This window comes from Macaca nemestrina, chromosome 4, assembly GCF_043159975.1.
Source record: "Macaca nemestrina isolate mMacNem1 chromosome 4, mMacNem.hap1, whole genome shotgun sequence".
In the NCBI taxonomy this organism is placed as follows: domain Eukaryota; kingdom Metazoa; phylum Chordata; class Mammalia; order Primates; family Cercopithecidae; genus Macaca; species Macaca nemestrina.
Genome location: NC_092128.1, coordinates 14,958,647 through 14,983,600, shown reverse-complemented (window position 1 = coordinate 14,983,600; position 24,954 = coordinate 14,958,647). Strand labels below are relative to the sequence as shown.

General features: G+C 36.3%; 1 protein-coding gene across 3 annotated transcripts in view; it reads left to right on the top strand.

The window, feature by feature from the left end:
* LOC105471165 (olfactory receptor 2F1-like) overlaps positions 1-24,954 on the top strand; it is an 81,956-nt gene that overhangs the window by 32,715 nt on the left and 24,287 nt on the right. For all 3 annotated transcript variants that reach the window (XR_981024.2, XM_024789525.2, XM_071094312.1), the window contains one exon: positions 21,589-21,685. The gene's annotated coding sequence lies outside the window, so the exon portion shown is untranslated. The remainder of the gene's footprint in view (positions 1-21,588; positions 21,686-24,954) is intronic.

Here is a 24,954-nt window from a genome sequence, read left to right as displayed (position 1 = left end):
TTTAGACACTAGAGGAATCTGAACTAAGGGTGTGACGGTGATCTTAGGCCTGCAGGGCTGAGCTCAGCAGGCTGGGTGAGCATAGCCGGGTCAGCTCATGGTAAATCCCAAATGGAAAATATGGAGATCACTGAGTTTTGAAGCACAGGTGCAGATAAAAGGGGAAATTGCATCATTATCATTATAGCAAAAATTTCAAGTCTGATTACCCAGACATTAGGCCTTGATGACCTAGCTCACTATTTAGAAAAGTTATGCTGAGTATGGTGTAATGTTGAAGATACTGACATGAATGACTCACTCTTCAAGGCTTATTGAAGATTATTCATAATTATCTTCAAGGATTATTGACTTATGATGAGCTTCAAGGATTATTGACTTATGATGAGCTTCTATGAAATACAACCTGTCCCCTGCCTATATTTCAACCTATTCTTTGCACTACTTGTTTCTTGGATCAAGAGCAAACCAAGTTGGAAGGAAACTGGATCTCCAATCTGGATCAGATTCTGTGGTCTGGTCTGTTGAGGCTTAAGACCATGTGCTTCTGCTGAGTCCTCATAAGATGACCCTGGTTGGGCTCCTGCAGACAGGGAGTTAAGAAGTGTGAAGTGTGTGGTGTCAAGATGGAACAGACACTCCCCAGGCCTTATCCCTCCCTGTGGAGGGAAGTAGGTTGGCTTCCACAGACTTTCCTGAGAGATGGACTGGTCTGGGGCCTGCATGGCTGGGCTGCCATGCTGTATGCATAGTGTCTGCCTCTGGGTCCTTGTCTTCTGAGTTGTGAAATGAATAAAGATACAGCCAAAAACTTTTAAGAAGGGAATGCCCTTCTGCTCTAGTGATCAAGAAAGCATAGATGTGTATAGAAGAACTGGTTAGATAATTTCATATAAGGAGATTTAGGAGGGAAGAATTTTATAAGTGGCAGAATGAGTATCAGTCAAATCTTAATAGTGAGAAATCATAGGTGTATGCAAGGGTATAATTTTTCCAAAGCTAAGGTTATGCAGAGAATTAAATATCAGGCTAAATGTTTCCAAATGCGTATTCATTAGCCTGTATCCTAGGCTTCTTACTATCCAGGGCTTTCTTCTAAGGGGCTTGTTGTAGAGGTCTGAAATAAACCCGTGACTTCAGTTGTGACCTGATCTGATCAGTGTCTAATTCTGTGGCAGGGACTGGCTAGTTGCTAATTGCACTTATTTTTTTCTTCTCCTTGATACAGAATTAAACTAAATATGAGCCTATTTCTGAGGGCAGCTATGGCCACAGGACCAAGTTCTAACCACTAGAGCATGAATACACAGAAAATATGCCACCTCCAGACCTGGCTGGTTGAAACCTCCTGATCGCCAGCCTCTGGTGCTTATTGTCTTGCTCTGAAATCATCTCAATCTTGGGACTCTAGAACAGGGTGGGCCCAGGCAGTAGAAGAGTCCCTGGTGGACAAGGTGTGGGTCCGGAGTCACTGATAGGACGAGAGTTACCCAAAAGAACCACTTCACCAGTATCACCTACGTAAAAATTTTGTGTAAATGAGAAAGAAAGGTTTTTTGTGCTAACTGATGGTTATTTTAGAATTGCTTATTTCAGCAATTAGCCTACTGAAGAACACATAAAGATTTTTATTAATATAATCATTTCAGAAATATCCTTAGGATATCCATTTAGAACTATACTACTTATAAATTACAAATGCTTTTTGTCTTCAAGTAACTCACAATGTTATCTGTTTCTTATAACCTGGACTTTGTAAGTATTATAAATGTGTTTAGATGGCTTTAGATTTTCAACTTTTAAAGTAAATAACCAGTACCGAGAATGTTCAATCAAAAAGCTTCAAGTCTTTATGGTATAAACTGATGTTGAACCAACACTGCAAAGTCCGTAATTTGCATTTGATTTTTTTGAGCCTAAATGCTATGCTACTATTAATAAATAATAAGGAATACTTTTTTATATTGTATTCTTTATTAAGGTATGATTTATAGACTATGAAATTCACCCTTTTTATTCTCAGTTCTATGTTTTGAAAAATGCATGTAACTACATAAACACTACCACAATCAGGATATATGAGTTTCATTTCCGCAAACATACCTTTGTGTTCCTTTGAGCTCAATTTATTTTCTTGGACATCACTCACTGGTGATCACTAATTAGATTTCTGTCTTTATATGCTTGCCTATGCAAAATATCATATACATGAAATAATATATGTAGCATGTAGCTTTTTTACTCTGACTTTTATCTTTGCATAATGCATTGAGTTGCACTCATGATGTTACATGTTACAGTAGATCATTCTTTTTAATTGCTAACTAATATTCCATTATATGCATGCATAATATGTCAATTTGCTATTTTGAAGTACATTTGCATTGTTTCTACATTTTATAATTGGACCAAAACTATTGTAAACATTCAAGTACAGATTTTTAGGTAAACATAAGTGTTTATTTCAATTGGGTAAAATAAAATCTCCTGTAGGAGTCGTATGGCTAGGCTATATGCCAAGAGCATGTCTATGTTCACAAGAAAGTGCTGCACTACTTTTAAATGTGGTTGTACACTTGGCATTTGCATTTGCATCCATACTATCATATATTAGTTATTCCACATCATTGTCAACATTTACTAATGATAATTATTATTATAGTATTTTATTTCTAACTGACAAATAATACTTGTATATATTTATGAGATACAATATGATGTTTTGATATATGCATATATTGTGAAGTAATTAAATCAAGGTAATTAACATATCCATCCCCTCATACACTTATTTTTTGTGATAACACTTAAAATTTATGCTCTTAGCAATTTTAAAATATGCAATACATCATTATTAATTATAGTAATCATGCTGTGCAATAGATCTCAAAATGTATTCCTTCTGTCCGAAAACTTTTTACCCTTTCACCAATATCTCCTTGTTTCCCTCTGTATCCCACCCCCACCACAACCTCTAGTAACCATCATCATACTCTCTACTTCTATGAGTTCAACTTTTTAAATATTTTTTTAAAAAACGTCTATTTTAGGTTTGGTGATACATGTGAAAGTTTGTTACATAGGTAAACACATTTCACGGGGGTTTGTTGTACATATTATTTCATCACCCAGGTATTAAGCCCCAGTTCCCAATAGTTATCTTTTCTGCTCCTCTTCCTCCTCCCATCCTCTCCTCTCAAGTAGACCCCAGTGTCTGTTATTTCCTTGTTTGTGTTCATAGGTTCTTATCATTTAGCTCCCACTTATAAGTGAGAACGTGCAGTATTTGGTTTTCTGTTCCTGCATTAGTTTGCTAAGGATAATAGCCTCCAGCTCCATCCACGTTCCTGAAAAAGACATTCTTTTTTATGGCTACATAGATGATTTCATTCTTTTTTATGGCTGCATAGATGTCAAACTATCTCTGCAAACAACCTGATTCTATATCCAGGAAACCACACAGTCTTGGTCCCAAAGCTCCTCCAGCTGACAAACCACTTTAGCAAAGTTGCAGGATACAAAATCAATGTACAACAATCACTAGCATTCCTATACACCAACAACAGCCAAACTGAGAGCCAAATCAAAGTGCCACAAAAAGAATAAAATACCTAGGAATATAGCTAATCAGGGAGGTGAAAGGTATCTACAATTAGAATTACAAAACCATGCTCAAAGAAATCAGAGAAGACACAAACAAATGGAAAACATCACATGCTCATGGACAGGAAGGACCAATATCATTAAAATGGCTATGCTGCCTAAAGCAATTTACAGATTCAATGCTATTCCTATCAAACTACCAATGACATTCCTCATGAACCTAGAAAACACTATTTTAAAATTCACATGGAGCCAAAAATGGACTGAATAGCCAAGGCAATCCTAAGCAAAAAGAACAAAGCTGGGGGCATCAGGCTACCCAACTTCAAATTATACTACAGGCAACATGTTGGGGAGGGCGTAGAGATAAAAGACCCTTGTACACTCTTGTTAGGAATGAAATTTAATACAATTTTTTGAAATTAGACATTCTAATAGATTGATAGTAACATCTCATTGTGGTTTTAATTTGAATTTTTTAAAAGGACTAATGATATTGAACATATTTTCCTATGTATTGCAGTCATCTGAATGACTTTTTGGTGGGCGGTCTTTTCAGATCCTGAAGAGTTTTGATTGAGATGTTTATTTTCTTATTATTGAGTTCTCAGGGTTTGTTACATAGTATAGACAGACATCTTACATGGAATGCATGTTTTGCAAATATCTTCTAGTCTATAGCTTGTCTTTTCATTCTCTTAACAGTTTCTTTTAAAAAGCAGTTTTAATTTTAAGAAGTCAAATTTATCTATTTGTTTCATTTATAAATTGTACTCTTTGTGTCCTAAGAAGTCTTTGCTTAACCCAAACCACAAAGATTTTAATCATCACTTAAGTCTCTAGTCCATTATATTTAAGTCCATGATCCAATTTGAGTTAATTTTTGTGTATAGTTCCAACTCTGAATTCAGGTCCCTTTCTGGCATATAGATGTCTAATTGTCCATTACCATTTATTGAAAAGTCAATCTTTTCCCTATTAAATTTTCTTTTCACCTTCTCCCAAAATCATTTAATTATGTATATTTGGATCTATTTCTGGACCTTTCTTTTCCTTTGATTAATGTGTAAATTCTTTTATCTATACAACATTGTCTTAATTATTTAATTTATAGTAGATTTTGAAATCAGGTTGTGTAAATTGCCCAACTTTGTTATTCTTTTTCAAAATTGTTTAAGTTATTCAACATCCTTTGCTTTGGAATAAAAATTTTAGAATCAGTTTGTTAATTCATACAGAACTTCCTACTGCAATGTTGATTGGTCTTGCATTTTATCTATAGATCAGTTTGGAAGAGAATTGATATTTTTAAAAATATTAAACATGGCTGGGCGCGGTGGCTCACGCCTGTAATCCCAGCACTTTGGGAGGCCGAGGCGGGCGGATCATCAGGTCAGGAGATCAAGACAGTCCTGGCTAACACAGTGAAACCCCATCTCTACTGAAAATTAAAAAAAAAAAAAAAAAAAAAAAAAAATGAGCCAGGCGTGGTGGCGGGGGCCTGTAGTCCCAGCTACTCGGGAGGTTGAGGCAGGAGAATGGCGTGAACCCGGGAGGCGGAGCTTGCAGTGAGCTGAGATGGCGCCACTGCACTCCAGACTGGGCGACAGAGCGAGACTCGTTCTCAAAAAAAAAAAAAAAAAAACCAACAAAAATATTAAACATGAGCGTGGTGAATAAGTCTTCATTTTAAAGACCTTCTCTGATTTTTTTCACCAGTGTTTCATAGTTTTCAGAAGACAGACCTAGCACATAGTTTGCTGGATTTATGCTTAATTCTATCAAGTTTTTATGTCCTATTGTAAATAGCACTGCTTGAAAATTCCAATTTTCAATTATTTATTGCTAGTAATTACAGGTATAAGTGATTTTTGAATATTGATCCATATCTAGTGATCCTGCTAAACTGATGAGTTAGTTTTATAGAATAATTGGATTTCTACATAGATAATTATATCATTTATGAAGAGACAAAACATTATTTCTTCCTTTCCAATTTGAATATCCTTTATTTATTTCTGTAGCCTTATAAAATTGGCAAGGGCCTTTATTACAGTGTTAATAGGAGTTATGTGAAAAGAAATTATTTCCTTATACCCTATCTCAGAATGAAATGATTACATGATTTAATCTTTCACGATTAAAATTTTAGTTGTAAGTTTTTGTCGATGACATCTACCAGTTTGAAGAAGGTCTTTTCTCCTGCTTTGCTGATTTTTCTTTTTAACCATGAATGGATATTGAATGTGATGAATACTTTTTTCTGCATTATTTGAGAGGATTATGTGATTTTACTTTTTCAGACTGATGAGGTTGTGAGATGCATTATAAGTTTTGAATATAAATTTTTGAATAATAAGGCAGCTTTGTATTCCAAGACTAAGCCCTGCTTAGTATGTATGTACTATAATTTTTAATATTCTTTATTTTAATTTGAATGTTTTGTTAAGAATTTTTATATCTACATTCATGTGGGAGAGTGCTTTATTGTTTTTCTTTTTTCTTTTGTAATGTTTTCTCTTATTTTTGTAGCAGAGTAATGCTGACCTTATGTAATGAGTCGAAAGATGTTCCCTCTTCCATTGATGGAAGCATTTGTATAAAATTGGTATTATTTCTTCCTTAAATATTTGATAGAATTTACCAGTGAAATAATCTGAGACTGATGTTTTCTTTGTTGAAAACCTTTTAACAATGAATTTAATTATGTAGTATATATATAGTTATTCCTGTTATCTCTTTCTACTAAAGAAAGCTTTGTTTTGTGTGTTTTAAGGAATTTGTCCATTTTATAGGCTGTCCTCTTTTCCTTCCTGATATTGGTTATTTGTATCTTCTCTCTCTGTGCCTTTCTCAGTCTCCATCACACTCTCTTTTTATGTCTCTCTCTCTCTCTCTGGCTTGGTCGGTCTGGCTAAAGGTTTATCAGTTCCATCTCTTCAAAGAGTCAGATTTTGGTTTCACTGATTTTTCTTTATTGTTTTCCTTTTATCAATATTTTTCTGCCTGTATCTTTATTTTGCCTTTATTTTCGCTTCTTTGGGTTCAATTTGTTCTTTTTTTAAACTTTAAATTTTTAATTTTTGTGACTACATAGTAGGTATATATATTTAGGTTTGTTTTATTTCTTTACCTGGAAGTTTAAATTACTGATTTGGGACTTTCCTTGTATTCTCATTTAAGAACTTGATGCTCAATTTCTAACACTGTTTAGTTGCATCTTGCAAACTTAGATTTTAAAAAATCATGTAATTGAAATATATTCAAATTTCTCTTGTAAATTCTTCTGTGATTCACGTATTATTTAGAAATGGGTTGCTTATTTTTCTAATATTTGTAGATTTTACACATCTTTCTGTTGTTGATTTCTACTATAATTTCATTTTTGTTAGGGAACAGAGTTTGTATTATTTCAACTTTTTGTGGCTTAGAATGTAGCTTATTTTGGTGAAAATTTTTAGTGTACTTGAAAAGAATGTTTGTTCTACTATTGTTGTGTGGAATGTTCCAAAAATGCCAATTACTAGTTGGTGCAGAAGTATTTGCGGTTTTTGCCATTACTTTTGTGACAAAACTACAATTGATTTTGCACCAGCCTAATAAATCAGATTGTTTCACAGTGTTCAAGTCTTCTCTATTCTTACAGATGTTCTCCAGACTTGTTCTAGAAATTATTGAGATAATGATGTTGAAACTTTTAAGCAAAAATGTGAATTTATCTATTTCCATTTTTGGTTCTATCAGTTTTTGCTTCATCAATTTTGAAACCCTGGTTTTAGGTACATATACAAGTAGGATCGTTATGAGTTTTTGATAAATTGACCCTTTTTGTTATGCAATGTTCTTATTTGTTGCTGTTAATTTTTTTTTGTTCTTAAGTTTATTTTGTCTGATGTGAATATAGCTACTTCAGCTTTCTTTCAATTAGAATTCTCATGATACATATTTTTCAGTCCTTTCACTCTTTCAGATAAAATATAGTTTGGTTTACTATTTTATTGTAGTTAGGTTTACTGTTTTATTGTAGATATAGTTTAGTCTATAGATGAAATATGGTTAGGTCTGCTGGTTTTTATATGACAATCTCTGTCTTTTAGTCCTCTTAGATCACTTGTATTTAATGTAATTATTGATTTATTAGGGCTAAAATCTACCATCTTGCTAGGGTTTTTTTTTTTTTGTCATGTTCTTTTTTTCAGGTTTTTAAAAATAAACTATAATAATTTTTTTTTTTTTTTTTTTTTTTTAGACAGAGTCTCGCTCTGTCCCCAGGCTGGAGTGCAGTGGTGCAATCTCAGCTCACTGCAAGCTCTGCCTCCCGGGTTCATGCCATTCTCCTGCCTCAGTCTCCCAAGTAGTCGGGACTACAGGTGCCCGCCACCACGCCTGGCTAATTTTTTGTATTTTTAGTAGAGATGGGGTTTCACCATGTTACCAGGATGGTCTCGATCTCCTGACCTCGTTATCCGCCCACCTCGGTCTCCCAAAGTGCTGGGATTACAGGTGTGAGCCACTGCGCCCGGCCATAATAGACTATATTTCTTAGAGCAGTTTTAGTTCATAGTAAAATTGAACCGAAGGTACAAAGATTTCCCCTATATACCCTACAGGTCAGCTGTACAATTGGTCAATGCACACTGACCGATCTTTATAAAGGAATACACTATATAAAGAAATCAGTATAGGTTCCTTTTTCTTCTTTTTTTTTTTTTTGACATGTGGGTGTCCAGTTCTTCCAGCACTGCTTGTTGAAAACATTGCCTTTTCCCCGTTGTATTGCCTTTACTTCTTTGTCATTGTTTTGATAGTGTATAAATGAGAGTTCACTCTTGAAGTTGTACACTCCATGGGTTTGTGAACATTTATAATGAATGTATTCATCACTATAGTATCATGCAGAGTAGTTTCACTGCCCTAAAAATCCTCTGTACTCTGCATGTTGATCCCTCCTTCCACCTCAACCCCTGGCCACCACTGATTTTTCTGCTGTACTCTTAGTTTTGTCTTTTCTAGAATGTCATGCAGTTGGAATCATACAATATATAGCCTTTTAAGACTTACTTGTTTCACTTAGTAATATGTGGTTAAGTTTCCTCCATGTTTTTTCATGACTTGATAGCTCATTTCTTTTCAGCACTTAATATTTCATTGTTTGGATGTACCACAGTTTACATCTACTAGGAAACATCTTGTTTGCTTCTAAGTTTTAGCAATTATGAATAAAGTTGCCATGCATATTCATGTGTAGGTTTTTGTGTGGACATAAGTCTTCACTTCCATTGGGGAAATACAGAGTGTGATTGCTCAACTGTACTGTAAGAGTACTGTCTTAGTTTACACTTCTATAACAAATTACCTTAGACTGAGTGGCTTAAATAACAAGCTTTTACTTCTCCCACTGGTGAAAACTGGAAAGTTCAAGATCAGTGTGGTAAAGACCAGGCATTTGGCAGGAGCTCACTTTCAGGTCTGTAGGTGGACATCACCTTGTATGTTTGCATGGATGAAGAGCAAAAGGAGAGAGGGCTAGGTCTCTTGATCTTTTCGTAAAAAACAGTAATCCCGGCCAGGCGCCGTGGCTCATGCCTGTAATCCCAGCACTTTGGGAGGCTGAGGCGGGCGGATCATGAAATCAGGAGTTCGAGACCAGCTTGGCCAACATAGTGAAACCCCATCTCTACTAAAAATACAAAAATTAGCTGGGCGTGCTGGCAGGAGCCTGTAATCCCAGCTACTTGGGAGGCCGAGGCAGGAGAATCCCTTGAATCCAGGAAGCGGAGGCTGCAGTGAGTGAGCCGAGATCTTGCCATTGCACTCCAGCCTGAGCGACCTCAAGGAAAAAAAGAAAAACGAAACAGTAATCCCATCATGAGGGCTCCACCCTCTGACCTAATTAACTCCCAGTGGTCTCACTTCCCACTACCATCACACTATGGCATCAATATATGAATTTTGGGTGAACACAAATATTCAGTTCATAACAAGCATGGTTAGTTTTGTAAGAAACTGCCAAAGTGTCCTTCAAAATGGCAGTAACATTTTGCATTCGCACCAGCACTGAATGAGTCTTCCGTTTAATGACATCTTTATCAGCATTTGGTATTGTCAGTGTTCTGGATTTTAACCATTCTAATAGGTGTGTAGTGATATCTTGTGGTTGTTTTAATTTGCATTTCCCTTATGATATATAATGTGGAGCTTCTTTTCTTATGCTTATTTGCCACTGTATCTCTCCTTTGGTAAGTCATTTGTTAAGGTCTTTGGCCCATTATGTAATCGAGTTGTTTATTTTCTTATTTTTGAGTTTCAAGAGTTCTTTGTAGATTTTGGACTGCAGTCCTATATCAGATATGTCTTTTGCAAATATTTTCTCCCAGTCTGTGTCTTGTCTTGTCATTCTCTTGACAGCTTATTTCACAGAACAGAACATTTTAATTTTATTATATTCAACATATTAATTATGTATTTCAGGGATCATTCCTTTGGCTTTTATGTTGTACCTAAAAAGTTATTGCCAAACTCAAGGTCATCTAAAATTTCTCCTATGGTATCTTCCAGAAGTTTTGTATTTTTGTTTTGTTTCCACATTTAGGACTATGATTCATTTTGAGTTAATTATTGTAAAGAATGTCAGCTCTTTGCATGGATTCCTTTTTTTTTTTTTTTGGCATGTGGGTGTCTAGTTCTTCCAGCACCACTTGTTGAAAACACTGCCTTTTCTCCATTGTATTCCCTTTACTCCTTTGTCAAAGATCAGTTGACTATATGCATGTGGGTCAATTTTTGGATTCTCAGTTCTGGTCTATTGATCTATTTGTCTATTCTTTCATCAATACCATTCTTTTCTGATTACTGTAGGTATATAGTGAATCCATACTAGGAAGTGTCAGCCTTCCAACTTTATTATTATTCTTCAATATCGTGTTGGCTCTTCTGGGTCTTTTACCTCTGCATAAAAACTTTGGAATTGGTTTGTCAATATTCACAAATTAGCTTTCTGGGAATTTGTTTGCGATTGCATTAAATCTATAGATCAAGCCAAGAAGAAATAATATCTTGACAATATTGAGTCTTCCTATTCATAAGCATGGAATTTCTCTCCGTTTATTTAATTCTTCTTTGGTTTCTTTCATCAGAGTTTTATTTTCTTCAAATATGTCATGTACATATTTTGTTAGATTTGTACGTATTTTGTTAGATTTGTACATGTTTCGTTTTTAGGTGTTAATGTAAATAAAATTGTGTTTTTAATTGCCATTCCACTTGAACATTGCTGATATATAGAAAAGTAATTGACTTTGTATATTAGCGTTTAGTCACTTAGGTCTAGGAGTTTTTTCTTATTCTTTCAGATTTTTTGCATAGATAATTATATCCTTTGTGAGTAAAGACAATTTTATTTCTTCCTTCTCAATCTGTATACATTTTATTTCTTTGTATTATTTTATTGCACGCGTTGGACAGGATTTTCGGTATGATGTTAAAAAGCAGTGGTGAGAGGGGACTTCCTTGTCTCATACCTAATCTTCATGAGAAAGATTCAAGTTTCTCACCATTGAATATGATGTTACTTGTAGGTTTTGATAGATATTCTTTTCAAATCTAGGAAATCTTTGTAGTAAATCCATATCAGGCAATGTCAGTCTTCCAACTTTCCTCCTCTTCTTCTTCAATGTTGTATTGGCTCTTGCGGATCTTTTACCTCTGCATAAAATCCCTTCTATTCTTAGTTTACTGAGAGTTTTTTTTTTTATATATCATGAATAGGTGTTGAATTTTGAATTTTGTCAGTTTTTATTCTGCATCTATTTATTTGATCATGTAATTTTTTTTTAAGCCTACAGATGTGACAGATTGGATTAGCTGATATTTGAATATTGAGCCAACCTTGCATACTGGGATAAATCCTACTTGGTCATATTGTATAATTCTTTTTATATGTAGCTTGATTCAATTCGTTAATATTTTGTTGAAGATTTTTGCATCTATGCTCATAAGAGATATTGGTCTCTAGTTTTCTTATAATGCCTTTGTCTCTTTTTGTCCTTGTATTTGGGTAATGCTAGCCTTATAGAATGAGTTAGGAGTCCCTGTGCTTGTATCTTCTGAAAGCAAATTGTAGAGAATTGGTATATTTTCTTCCTTAAATATTTGGTAGTATTCACCAGCAAACCCAACGAGGCATGGTGCTTTCTGTTTTAAAAGATCATTGATTATTGATTCAACTTTTTAATAGATAAAGGCCTATTCACGTTTTATTTCTTCTTTTGTGAGTTTTAGCAGATTCTGTCTTTTGAGAAATTCATTGATCTAGGTTATCAAATACGTGGGCATAGAGTTGCTTATGATAGTATTCCTTGACTATCCTTTTAATGTCCCTGGGCTCCGTAGTCATGTCTTCTTTTTCATCTCTGATATTAGCAGTTTGTGTCTTCTCTTCTTTTTTCTTAATTAGTCTGGCCAAACGCTTAGCAAAATTATTGATATTTTTAAAGAACTGGCTTTTGGTTTTATTCCAGTTTTATTTTGATTTCTTATTTTCAATTTCATTGATTTCTTCTCAAATTTTAATTATTTGTTTTCCTCTGCTGAGTTTGAATTTAATTTGCTCTTTTTCTAATTTTCTAGGGTGGAAGCCTAGATCATTGATTTTGAACCTTTCTTCTTTTCTAATGTATGCATTGCATGCTGTAAATTCCTCTTGAGCACTACTTTCACTGCATTTCACAAATTTTAACAAGTTGTGTTTCCATTTTCATTTAGTTAAATGTATTTTTAATTTCTTTCAAAATTTCTTCTTTGATCCATATATGATTTAGGATCATGTTGTTTCATTTTCCCCATTTCACTTTTTCTTCTTGTCTCACTTCATATCAAGTGTGTATTGTTTATTATTCCATTTTGTCATTGCTGTTAGCTTATCTTTATACCACTTACACTTTTTAGTGGTTACTCTATAGATTATAATATACGTTTTAATTCATTTGAATATAACTTAAATGATATGATATCCTTTCATGGGTAGCATATAACCTTCAAATAGTATACTACTACTTGCACCCTTATATTTGTACGCTATTATTGTCATATATTTTACATTTACATTAAGTAATGAACACAAAGTACATTGCTATTATTTTTGCATCAGACAATTATCTTGTAGTGTGATAAACATTTTTAAAATACATTTTACGCTAACTTTCAATTTTATCATTTCCAGGGTTCTCTATCTGTGTGTGTGTGTATGTATATGTGTGCGTGTGTGTGTTTACATATCCAATTTTTTGTCTGCTATAATATTTCTTTTGCATAGAGACCTGCCATTAAAACTTCTTCTCATTTAGGTCTGCTGGAAATGTGTTTATTCAGTTTTTGTTTGTCTGTAGACGAATTTATTTCCCCTTTGTTCTCAAAAATGTTTTTTTCTGCATACAGAACTATTAGGTGATAGATTTCTCCTTCCTGCCTCAGGGCTTGAAAAATGTAACTCTGTTGTGCTCTGTCCAGCCTAGTTTCTAACAAGAAGTTAGCTTTGATTTGAATGTTTGTTCTTCTAGATGTGATGTGTCTTTTTTTCTCAGCCTGCCTTCAGGGTATCTGCTTTATTTTTTGCTCTTTGGCAGTTTGACTGTTACATGTCTAGGTGTTGGTTTATTTGTTTTTAGTTTTAATTTTTGAGCTTCTTGAATTTTGCGCTTCAATTTCTGTACTTATTTTTCTTAGCCATTATCTCTTTAAATATTTTCAAAATTTTTTTCTGGGACTTTTCAGTTGCATGCATGTTAGATTGTCTGATGTTGTCACGAAGTCCTCACCTGCTCTCTTCTCTTTCTATTTTTGTTGTTTTTTTCTCTTTGTGCTTCTGTTTTGCCAATTTTTATTAATGCATCTTTAGACTCGTTGGTTGTTTCTAAGCTCTGTTGAGTCTCTTATAAGCATTCTTCATTTCTGTTACTGTGTTCTTCACGTATAGCATTTTCATTTGATTTTTTTGAATAGTGTTTAATTATTTGCTGAAATTCTTCCTGCCTTTATGCAGAGTGCTTGTCTTTTCTACTAGATCCTTCAATTTATTAATGAGAGTTATTTTAAACCTCTGTGTATAGTTACTTTATAAAAGTCATATCTCTGATTCTGTTTCTGTCCATTGCTCTTTCCAGTAAGTGGTTTTTTTCCCCCCATTTCTCAGATCTTCATTTTCGTTGAAACTGCAGCATTGTGTGTGTAGGATAGTAGACTCTGAGATAAATAGTATAATGTTTTGCAATGGGCATGTCTTTTCTGTTTATTCTGTACTGCTGTGTATGTGGGGTGTGGACATCAATGCAGTCATGGGTTAAGCAGGGTTTGAGTTTTGTTGCATGGTTATCCTCAGTGAGTGTACCAACAAATCTAAATTTTTGTGACAAATTTTACCTAGGGTGGGATATTCAATTATTGAGGATTTTTCCAATATTGCTGTTCCACCTCAGTTTTAAGCTCTGCCTGTGAGACTACTTATCAGAGAGTATGTCCTTCCACACGCTGCCTCTCTTCCTATAATAAACTTCTGTTATTTGTTCTTTGATTCTTACTAGCCTGGTGACAGAAGGGGAGGGTTTATTCTCCATTTTTCTCATTTTATCTGAATCTTAGAAACGACTTTTGTCCTTGTGTGATAGAGTTAAGGCTTTCTCAGTGATCTTGTCTCATCTTCAGCCTTAGGAGACACCTCATGCTCTGAACCTGGAATGGTTTTCTGCCCCACAGAAACTCCAAGGCTAGCAATTTTTTTCAGTTTTCTTCCCTCAGCAGTGAGTCTTCATCTTTCTCTAGGAAAGAACAGAATTTTATGCTCTTTCTCAGTGGCTCCGTGTTTTGTTCACCAAGGGAGGCAGACTTGGTAAGAGGAAGGGTATTTTCTGCCTCCTATAGTAGATGTTACTGTCTTTCCCTAGACCTGCACGATGAAGGAAGCTTTTTCTGATTTTCCACCCTCCTCCAAACATTCTTGTTAAGACTGTTTACCATTCATACAGCCAACAGACACATGAAAAAATGCTCATCATCACTGCCCATCAGAGAAATGCAAATCAAAACCACAATGAGTTACCATCTCACACCAGTTAGAACGGCAATCATTAAAAAGTCAGGAAACAACAGGTGCTGGAGAGGATGTGGAGAAATAGGAACACTTTTACACTGTTGGTGGGACTCTAAACTAGTTCAACCATTGTGGAAAACAGTATGGCGATTCCTCAAGGATCTAGAACTAGAAGTACCATATGACCCAGCCATCCCATTACTGGGTATATACCCAAAGGATTATAAATCATGCTGCTATAAAGACACATGCACACGTATGTTTATTGCAGCACTATTCACAATAGCAAAGACTTGGAATCAACCCAAATGTCCATCAGTGACAGACTGGATTAAGAAAATGTGGGACATATACACCATGGAATACTATACAGCCATAAAAAATGATGAGTTTGTGTCCTTTGTCAGGACATGGTTGCAGCTGGAAACCATCATTCTCAGCAAACTATCACAAGAACAGAAAACCAAACACCACATGTTCTCACTCATAGGTGGGAACTGAACAATGAGATCACTTGGACACGGGAAGCAGAACAACACACACTGGGGCCTATTGTGGGGAGGGGGGAGAGAGGAGGGATGGCATTGGGAGTTATACCTGATGTAAATGACGAGTTGATGGGTGCTGATGAGTTGATGGGTGCAGCACACCAACATGGCACATGTATACATATGTAACAAACCTGCACGTTGTGCACGTGTACCCTAGAACTTAAAGTGTAATTAAAAAAAAGAAGAATTAATTTGACATTATTACTGAAAGACAATTTTGCTATTATCACAGCTCAAAAAGCACCCACAGGACTCTTTTAGGAAACAGGTTACTGTCCATTTCACAAAATGTGAAATTAGGTGACTGTAAATATACAAGAAAAACAAAACATTTTCTGTCCTTAGTTATATTGCTCCCTCCCGGCCTGAAATTTAAAAAAAAAAAAAAGACTGTTTAAAGTCTGAGGAGAAAATCTTGAGTGTAAGTATGAACTCCTTTTCTATTTGTGGTTCCTCCCACTCTAAACTCATAGTACTCTTCACTTAGCCTTTAGCATTTTAGCAAAGCAGTTCTTCCTGGTTTGTATGTTGGCCTCACTTTTCTCCCATGCTTTGGCCTAGATAAGGCAGAGCTCATTTCCTATGCCTTTTTGGAGGTATCTATCTTTCCTACGTTTTCAGGCTTATAGGTTTCTCTGCAACTTAAGCTTTCTAATGAGTTTGGAAACAGTTATGATTTTGTAGATTATCTGGCCTTTTCCTATTTAGAATGGAAACGATGTTCTTTCTACTTTTCTATACTCTATATAGAATCTAGACTAGAAGAAACTCAATTATTTTTAAGGTCTGTTTTAACAGATAAAGTATAAGTGGGTGAATGTGTGCTAATTTTCAGCCAAATCCTTACAGCCATAGAATTTTTCCAGTATGACTCAAAGAAAATATACAACCAACTATTTCAATTCTACGTGGGTGTTTAGAAACTGGGGAGAAGGATGAGAAGAGTATCTACTTTTTCTCCTTATTGCCTGGAATATCACAGAACCTCTGTCAAAGTCATCCAGTGCTATAATATCAGAAGCTATGATAACCTGATGGAATGAAGTAGTGATGTTACACTGGGTAAGTATGGAAGATTTAGCAACTAAGTAAGGGATATCAGGGAAATAGATGAGTTGACATGTGGATGATAGAATTTGTCAATGCATGGGGGAGTAGTTAAGCAAATGCATAAGTGAGTTTTGAGATGATGATAGTTGTACAATGAGTGGACAGGTAGATGGTGGTGCTGAGGAATTCCCAGGCATTTGACTGGGTAGCTGAATGATTAATGGATTAATGATTCACTTAAAAGGTGCTTGAAGACCAGGCACAGTGGTTCACACCTGTAATCCCAGCACTTTGGGAGGCCTAGGCAGGTGGATTGCTGAGCTTAGGAGTTCAAAACAAGCCTGGGAAACACAGCAAAACACCGTCTCTATGACAAATACAAAAATTGGCTGGATTTGGTGGTGGATGCCTGTAGTTCCAGCTACTTGGGAGCCTGAGGTGGGAGAATTGAGGCTATGGTGAGCTGTGATCACACCACTGTACTCCAGCCTGGGCGACAGAGTGAGACTGTCTCAAAATAAATAAATAAGCAAATAGAACTCATAAACAAACCCAGTAAAAAGAAAAAAGGGTGGGGAGTGCTTGAGGCATAAATAATATGTCAGAATGGTAACATGACTCTGTTCTTTCAAAATTGCATCAAACCTCTTCCTAGGTATTAAAATGTTTAAAAGGTGTAGAAAGTTAACCATTCCGTGTTAAGGATTGTATTAGGCTGTTCTTGCATTGCTACAAAGAAATACCTGAGACAGAGTAATTTATAGAGAAAATAGGTTTAATTGGCTCATGGTTCTGCAGACTGTACAAGCCTGGCACCAGCATTTATCCAGCTTCTGGGGAAGCCTCAGGGAGCTTTTACTCATGGCAGAAGGCAAAGTGGGAGAAGGCACATCCCATGGAAAAAGGAGGAGCAAGAGAGATAGATTGGGGGTGGGGAGGTGCCCCCCCCTTTTTTTTTTTTTTTGGAGGGATGGAGTCTCGCTCTGTAGCCCACGCTGGAGTGCAGTGGCACGATCTTGGTTCACTGCAACCTCCGCTCCCCGGGTTCAAGCAACTCTCCTGACTCAGCCTCCCGAGCAGCTGTGATTATAGGCGCACGCTGCCACACCCAGCTAATTCCTTTTGTATTTTAGCAGAGACAGGGTTTCACCGTGTTGCCCAGTCTGATCTCGAACTCCTGAGCTCAGGCAATCTGCCCACTTCAGCCTGGCCTCCCAAAGTGATAGGATTACAGGCGTGAGCCACCACGCCCGGCCCCCACATTTTTATTTTATTTTATTTTATTTTATATTTATTTATTTATTTATTTATTTATTTATTTATTTATTTTTGAGATGGAGTCTTGCTCTGTTGCCCAGACTGGAGTGCAGTGGTGCAATCTCGGCTCACTGAAAGCTCCACCTCCTGGGTTCACACCATTCTCCTGCCTCAGCCTCCTAGTAGCTGAGACTACAGGCGCCCACCACCACGCCCGGCTAATTTTTTTGTATTTTTTAAGTAGAGACCAGGTTTCATCGTGTTAGCCAGGATTGTCTCGATCTCCTGACCTCGTGATCAGCCCGCCTCGGCCTCCCAAAGTGCTGGGATTACAGGCGTGAGTCACCATGCCCAGCCCGCCCCCACACTTTTAAATGACCAGATCTTGTGTGAACTCAGAGAGAGACCTCACTTAACACCAAGGGGAATGGCTCAATCCATTGATGAGGGATCCACCCGCATGATCCAAACACCTCACACAAGGCCTCACCTCCAAAACTAGGGATGACAATTCAACATGAGAATTGGCAAGGACATACATTCAAACTATATCAAGGATTTTGGATAAACTTTTTGCTTTCTTTTTTTTCTCCCTGTGGATCATAAGACTTTCTTTGTGTAGGTCTTAGTTATAGTCTTAGCTCTTAATTAAAATCTTAAAATAATGCGATGTTATTAGTATTGGAACTTAACACCATGAAAATATACTTAGTTTTCTATCCACACTTGCATTGGTCAGAGAAACTCTTTGCACAAAACTCTGGGGGTTGAAGCACAATTCTCTTGTCTACAGACAGAGGTAAGGGCATCCTAGTGTCAGATATAAAAGTTGACTTGGTTCACCAGGTATAGATGGAGACCCGTAACTGCTAACTGGAATAGGGGCTTTGAGGGCTAAAACTCAGGTTCAAGTTACAGGAGAACATCTTAAACCTCACAAAGCTGGCTTCTGTGACTTTTTAGAGTGATCTAGGGCTTCAGTGGAGTTTTTGAGGGGAGAGGGATGGTAGAGCACAGCTTTCCATAGGGACAGGAAGGGCTGCATGGAGGCTCTGCTCTGGAGAATTGGGAGTGGTGACAATTAGTCACTCTAATGCATGAAGCTCCTGAGGGGACTCTCTAAGCCCTTCTGTGCAAAGTCAGCCACTGCCACACTTCTGTAGTTCTGTGGATCAGCCAATTTGAGGCCATCTATGAATTTCCTCCCAGTAGTTTTTCTCACAATCTAAACTAGTCTCAGGTGATTTCTGAGCCCCTGAGTCCGAGGAGTCTGGAACCCTTAAACTCCATCATCCATCATTTTGTTGGAGGGGAGCATTCTTTACCAAACAACTTAAACGTTTACTGAAATAGGTAAGTCCACTTTCTCAGGCTCTGATGAATATTTTAGAGCTCTTAATAGAAATTTCAGCAGAGAGTGTCAACAGAAGTTTATAGAGAGAAGTCGTTCTTACGTGAATTTTTAGGAAGTTTGGATCAGAAATAAGAACTATGAATGATGAAATCGTCTCACTCTAAGTATTAAAACAAATGTAATAAAATAATTTTGTTTTCCAGAAGCTGGAGAACTAACTACATTTTCATTTCATGGGTTTCTTAATTTCAATCTTTATTACTAGTAGAGAAGAAGAGAGAGTGAAAACAGAGGTTGGGGAAGAAGATAATTATTACTTTTAAAATAGAGATACCATGGATGAATTCTACATTATTTTTGGGAAAGAAACTTAGAGGAGAAATTCATAGCTATAAAACTTTTACTTATACATTGATTGATATTAACGAACATGTAGCAGGAATATATTACTTTTCCAAATATGTATATTACATTTCCAGATAAATTGTCAATTGTTTTAATGTCTTTTCTCTCAATTATTTCCCTTAGAGTATTTTGATTTTAATTTTCCTTTCTCTGAGGGAAATTTTAAATGTAAGATGATGAAATAAATTAATTGAAGTCTACAGCTCTCAGAACATGAACTGGGACTACCGTTGAGGTCTCCTGACTCAGGTTTCATTAATCTAGAGTGTGTTGTAGGGAATGCACTGTTGAGACTCTCTAGACTAAGGAAATTATGCTCCAAAAGAATACCCTAGACTTAGATATAGGAGAGAGGAGATATAAAGAAGATAAGCATTTACAGAATGAAACCATGATAAAACATATTGGCAAAGGCGAATTTTAGGATTGCACCATGTTTGAGACACTGGGCCTCAATAATTGGACTCAGATTATGGGAAAAGTCAACCAAATCAAGACAGGAAATAGATAACAAGGTCTCAAAGAAGAACGACTAATTGTCTTCTCAGGATATCTAAAACCATCTTTGAGATCTCACCCACCCAGTGGCACTTGGGTTCTGGGTATCCAAATGTTAGTATGATGGAAATACTTCTGCCCATGATGGATGCATCCAGTGTATACAACCAAGTGTTCAACCAAAGGTCCAGATGCACCTTCCTCTAAATGAAATGAACATTTCTAATCACAGCCCAAGTCTGTAAAGAAATGTGTCTGGTTTATTTAGAGCAGCATGGAAGAAAAATATATGTAGATTATGGGACTTAACCTTCATGTGCACTACTGAATACGCTACAGAGTATTCAGAGCTCTATTTGCCTCAGCTAAGATTGTAGAGGACTCCAACAAGAAGGGCAAATGGGATTAAACTTCGGTGGAGTATTAGAATCATGGTGCACACATTTTCTGGAGAGAAAGTTTTTGGCTTTTTAGACCTTAGCTTTAGGGAATTATCACTATAATGAATAAGAGATAATATTGGTAATATACCCCTAAGCCTCAGTATGTTTCAGATTAAATTCACAAAGCTCTTAGAAGGTTTTGTTTAACCATGCACTCTTTGAATTGATGTAAATAGTGGAAAGGATTATTATTCAAAAATATGTTTTTGGAATGTGAGACATTGAGGAATACTTTTCTAGTGTGCATACCTCCTAAGTCTTTTCAAGTCAACACTTCCCTTTTCCTAATATGGGGGAAAAGGGAGAAGTTAATGTTTTAAGGCAGCCAGTCAATAGAAGTGGCAAATTATGTTAGATACTTTAAAATGTATAATACACTGACTGGAGTGGGATAGCAAAACATGGAACTCAATGTTGCAAAAGGAAATTATGCCTAAGTGTCAAGCCCTGGACATTTGATTCCTTGGAAGAATAAATTGAATATATTTCAGTCTTGGTCCGCAGAGTAGCAATGGAATTTAAATGCAATTAAAAATGATACAACAAAAATGTGAACAGCAGCACGTGAAGACATTTCCAGAGCCCCACAACTTATGATCCTGTCTGTGTGGCACCAACACAGTGATAAGTTCTGTCAATGCCCGATTGATTTTAACTATGGGTCTGGCTTCTCATCTTTTACTTGATGAACAGTGGCTCATGGTTCCTCCAACATCTTCTCATTTCATTAGAGCAGCAATAGGGGGAGGATGTGGTAAAAGGCTGAAAGGGAACTTTAGGTGGGAAGTCATTGTTGCTTGCGGCTGTACCCTTTCGTCTCAGCATTCTGCAGAGTTGTACAGAGCTGGGCATGGATGGCACCCCCATCTCAGAGATCAACTATTCAGGGTTAAAGAAAATTCTAGCAGACTAGTTGGCAGAATGATTCCATAATTTGAAAATACCAGATGTTTACAACAAATATTAACATACATCACTGCCTAAGAATTTACTATGAGTAACATGTTTAACTTCACTTAACATCTTGCCTTTCCCTGTGTTCCTTTGAAGAAGGGGAGAGGAAAAGGCAACTTTAGAACAGGGATCACATCTTCTGGAAGGCAGGCCTGCATGTAGAGAGCTACAGAGACTGGCACGGAGCTTTTTGTTTCATAGATGAGGAGTTAGAATATAAATTCAGAGAAAGGAAGGCAGGAACATCTATAGCCCATGAATAGATTTGCTTTACTAAAGAAAGATCATGACTGATTGAAATTTAACTGTTAAATCAGGGTTTTTTTATTATGTAAAATGAACTGTGTGAGGAATCTAAACACTTATTTTTTTGGTCTTCCTTTGTCATAGATAGAAGAACATTTCAGTCCTGATATTTGCTGTAACTAATAACTACTGGATAAACAAAGAAGGCACATGGAGGATCTTTTACCTGGGTCCAACAAAAGTAATTTTGTTTTCTTTTATATGTTTGTTTGACAAATAAAACTTGTGTATATTTATTGTATATATTTTAAGAATTCTTGTTACAAAAATAATGTGTATGTGATGTGATGCACATATTAATTAGCTCAACTTAGCCATTCCAATAAAGGTAATATTTTAACTAGAAAATTTTTATCTTTGCTATTCATACCTCTTCCCTGATTTTTTTCTGTAATCTTCAGGTTATTTACATCTAAAACTCCAGTTTTTACTGTTATGTGATGTATTGTAAAGGATCAGTGTAAGCTGTTATACCAGTTGATAATGTTTAGGTACTTTATATTATAAAAGTTTCATTTAGCATTATTGCATTTTTGAACATTTCGCAAAAAAGGACAATGTTCAACATAAATGTAATACATTTCAGGCATTAGAGACAGGGCTTTAAGAAAGATAATCATTCACAGAATATTTCGATAGCACCTCTCTTACTATATCACACATTGTTTTCTATTTCTTATGGTCACAGTGATTATCCTACATTCACCCCATTTCATAAAACACAGGCAATAGGAATTCCTTTTTTCATTGTGATCCTGTTTATGGAGGTGAACCACAGGGAATGCCACTCTTCAGTACTGTGTTCTGAGCAGGCAGCATGAATTGGTTATTTTCTTTTTTTTTTTTTTTTTTTTGAGACGGAGTCTCGCTCTGTCGCCCAGGCTGGAGTGCAGTGGCGCGATCTCGGCTCACTGCAAGCTCCGCCTCCCGGGTTCACGCCATTCTCCTGCCTCAGCCTCCCGAGTAGCTGGGACTACAGGCGCCCACAACCGCGCCCGGCTAATTTTTTGTATTTTTAGTAGAGACGGGGTTTCACCGTGGTCTCGATCTCCTGACCTTGTGATCCGCCCGCCTCGGCCTCCCAAAGTGCTGGGATTACAGGCTTGAGCCACCGCGCCCGGCCCGAATTGGTTATTTTCAACAGTCAAAAGAAAGCTCAAAACATATGTAGAAAAAAATTGATTTGATGCTTATTGAGTATAAAGATGATATAACTCTATGAATGTAAAATATAATTTTATTGCTTACTAAAGAAACATTAGATGCCTGGCAAAAAGGTAATGTTGTTGGTGTTGGGCAAGTACTGTGAAGAGCACATAAGTCACACTTGTACACCACGAAGAGCTAAATAGGACTATTAGCTGTGTTCATTGTCCAACACTGGTTTTGTAACTTGGCTGCATGCTTGTATTAAGAGGTTTTGGTAGTTATGTTCGCGCAGACAAATTGAAGAAATATTCTCACGTTTTTTCCTTAGTTAATTGACTTCAATGAATGTCACTTGTGTAGGGGAAGTACCGATTCCACAAATTAGAGCAGTAAGGATCAAGCTTTGGCTTCCTATAGGAGTGGTTGGATATGAAGCATGTTACCTGGCACTTGGTCCGTTCATCATGATATAAGAATAGAAAGCCAGTTATATTTAGCTGAAAGGTGAGCCCAGAATAATATGCATATGGTTTTAACTGAAGGTGCGTTAAAATCATCTGGCTCGTACATGGTTCCTCTTTCAATTGGTTTTCCAAGTGCAGATGATACTTACATTTTCTTTATCTAACATCAATCCAAAAATGTTAGAAACAAGATATATTTTTGAGTATTAATTATTGTGAAACCCACAATGGCCATGGAAAAACACAGCAAACTTGATGGGTTAATAAAAATTAGCTAACATATCAGCGAAAAATATTTAAGTATTAGCAGCTTATTTTAATAAAAGACTTTGTTGGAAAACACAGGGCATGATACTAAACGCTATAGTTAATAAAAGTTAGTCATAGAAGAAGAGTAGATTATGGATTAGATAAAAAGTATTCTGCCCAGGATAAACTTAAATCTTTAAGCACTTAGACATTATAGATCTTTTTGTGCTTAAAATGACGTAAAAATTTGTATTTTATATAATTAACTTGGAGGTAGTGTGTAGGATTTTTGGAGTGAATGGAAGTTACATTAGAGAAATTTACAAGGAAGCTCCGGCATTCTAGAAGATGAGAATAAAGAGGGAAAGGGTAAGTGTGGCTGAGAGTAAGGAGAAGATGGGGGAGGTATATAATAAAATAAAGGAAGAGAATGTATTCTGTGGCAAAGAGGGAAAAATAAAAGATGATTCACTGAGAGACTAGGAGAAATCTAATTCTGCTGATAGTAAAAAAGAACTCAGGATGGAATTTCATTTGTGGATAGAGGAGTACAGGCATCGGTGAGATATTTAAGAAACATTCATTCAGCTTTTCTGGAACACATTTGGAGCTTTGAAGGGAAATCCAGAAGCTAAATGTAAAATTGAGGGTGAGCCATATAGAGTTGATAGTAATTATTATAACTAGAAATAAAAAGACTTCCAAGAAAAACTGTAGAAGTTGAGTACAAGTTCTGAGCACAGAACTTTAGCAAATGCTCACAGAGCAGAGCAGGGGAACAAGGAAGGTTAAGAAAGCAAATTCGATTGGAGGAAAATCAGGACAGAAGTCCATGACAGAGTTGAGAGTTTGAAGGAAGAAACAGGTAACATTATTAAAAGCTAAGTAAAAAATGAAAATACGATAAAAAAAATCTCTGGAATTGATGATGGCAGGTTATCAGTAACCTTTAAGTTTTCAAATCCTATAGATTAGTGAGGGCAGAAATATTTATAGGCTCAGGAATAAATATTAGGAAATAAATCCAGACAATGGATTCCAATCATTAGAGATGTGAAACGAAGGGGGATTTAGAATGCTATATACACAGTAAAGCTTCCTAAGTTGAGATGCCTGTATATTTTCTTCTATAATGAGGGCAAAGGAGTTACTCAGGAACAAGAGAAACCTGAGGATGGTAGAGAGGGAGAGTAAATGGATAAAGAAGATTCTCAATGAGAGAGCATGAAATCAAGACTAAGGATCATCAGTAAATAATGGACACCTGCCTGTTCCAGCACTCCTGTAGGAACCTTAGTCCTTTAACTCCTTTAATTTCACCCACGACCCTTCAGCTGGTCAATATTAGGCACTTTTCACACATGAAGAATATGAGGCTCTGAAATGCTAAGTATCTTGCTCCAAGTCTCAGGAAACAGAACACATGTGGATCCAACACAGGAGCTGTTAGACTCTGAAGTTCACACTTTCTCTGAGATGAGACACTGTCAGTCATTTGTAATGTGACAAGGACTTAGTGGAGAGACATGCTGGGTGGCTGAGAGGAGCACAGTGAGTCACGGGCTTGCAAGGTCTCCAGTGCGGCAGA